Here is a 1,457-nt window from a genome sequence, read left to right on the forward strand (position 1 = left end):
CGTTCTTCTTGTTTCTTTTCTTGTTTAATTTCTCGTTCTTCTTGTTTCTTTTCTTTTTCCTCTAACAACTGTTGTAATTCACGTGACTCGCTGACGCAACAGTACTTTATAAACATATCCAATTTTAAGTGTAGGATTGAATTATTACACAATACAAGTAAGTCTTAGTCATTGGTTAATTTATGGAACTATACAACTAAATAGAGGTGGGCTAAATTACAAAAGCGTATATAACTATAAATGTGTGTTGAAATCATATACAAAGTGTTTCTGGACATCGGTGTTGAATGATATCGAGGAAATACGAAATACCTAGCTTGATTTCGTAATTATGTCATTTGTACGGGGACGCACTATATGTTTTCCACTTCATAAGGGTGAAAGTAAAATTTTGTTTTTCGTAGTTCCCTAATTAGACAGAGGGAGACGCTAAAGTGAATTACTAATTTAACCTTCATTAAGTGGTTAACGAAGCCAGGTGAAGGCCAAGGCCTACTTATTCGATTCTCTTACAGCAATAACAACGCTGTTTTCCATTAGTAAGCTGACTGTTTCGTGTTGGCGAATCAGATAATAGTTGCTAATGGATCGTTCTTGATCACTAACTGTTGGGCATGTGATCTGACAAGAACCAATCACTGTTTTCTGTGTTAAGAACTTGAGGGTTTATTGATGTATTAAAGGTAGTGTCTAGGGTTAGGAAGGCAGGTTTTATCCTGATTTAACGAAGATTTAACCCAGTTTTAACACATATTGGGTACAGATGAACAGTTTGCCTTTCTTTCCTATTTTCGTAGTTTTGATTCAATAAGTATTTAGCAGAAACCTTCAATTCTTACTGCGTTCCTTTCTAATTTTACTTTTATTTCAAGAGAAAAGTTCGTGTGTTTCCCGAGTGTACTTATATTTTTCTCTCACTAGGTGAGGAAGATTAGTGTCTGTGTAGCGTTGACTCTACTATTTAAGATTTAAAGGGTTTTCGTGGATTTGGTGGTGAAATCCTAGTAAGACCTTGGATTTCACACAGTATATTTTTGTATGGTTTATTGCAGTTTTAAGCTTAACTCGGGGTACCCTCCCTTCAATGTTTTCTTTTAACTTAGTTAACTTGCATGAAGTCTCCTTTGTGAGTCACACACATGAACACTTGCCCCACAGTTAATTGTCTTATTATTTATTAGTATTGTTACGACAGCGGAAGTCACGTGACGCTGTTAACACGTAATGAGTTCTAGAAAGATCGGGGAACATCACGAATAATCCAGTATTTGCTAGGCGCCTTCTATTCTTGTATATAAGTGCGCCAGACAATTAATCGGAATGGTGTAGCAGACAGAGAGATTGAAGATATAGACGGACAATTGAGTCAAGCGCGGTATTAAGTAAAGTGCGTGAATCGTTCGTTGTAAATTATAGCGTGTGTTTAAGTTGAGGTGACTGTGGAAATTAAGTGTATT

At 36.1% G+C, this 1,457-nt stretch overlaps 1 protein-coding gene across 2 annotated transcripts in view; it reads left to right on the plus strand.

Moving 5' to 3' along the window:
* LOC106473344 (homogentisate 1,2-dioxygenase-like) overlaps positions 1-1,457 on the plus strand; it is a 50,354-nt gene that overhangs the window by 17,000 nt on the left and 31,897 nt on the right. The gene's annotated exons all lie outside the window — the stretch shown is intronic.

The sequence above is a fragment of the Limulus polyphemus genome, unplaced genomic scaffold (assembly GCF_000517525.1).
Source record: "Limulus polyphemus unplaced genomic scaffold, Limulus_polyphemus-2.1.2 Scaffold6098, whole genome shotgun sequence".
Lineage (NCBI taxonomy): Eukaryota > Metazoa > Arthropoda > Merostomata > Xiphosura > Limulidae > Limulus > Limulus polyphemus.